The sequence below is a fragment of the Sesamum indicum genome, linkage group LG10 (genome assembly GCF_000512975.1).
Source record: "Sesamum indicum cultivar Zhongzhi No. 13 linkage group LG10, S_indicum_v1.0, whole genome shotgun sequence".
Taxonomy (NCBI): domain Eukaryota; kingdom Viridiplantae; phylum Streptophyta; class Magnoliopsida; order Lamiales; family Pedaliaceae; genus Sesamum; species Sesamum indicum.
Window position 1 is genome coordinate 15,551,970 of NC_026154.1, and position 291 is coordinate 15,552,260.

Genomic DNA, 291 nt, shown 5'->3' on the forward strand with positions numbered 1-291 from the left:
TGCGGGGTTAAATTCATTTTGGAGTCGTATAAAAATATCAAAATCCTTATAAAATTTCTAATATAAAAAATTATTCTTATATTATGAATAAATAATCACACCATTTTCTAATCAATTTGAGACTATTATTTTAAAAACAATGACTAAAATACCCCTCTTAATCAATCGATCAAACTAGGCCTATTAATATATAATTATTTTAATTTGTAATATATATAATTTTTATAACTATTAAAATATACTTATAATTTATATAATTATAATTTACAAAAAAAATATTATTTCAAATAA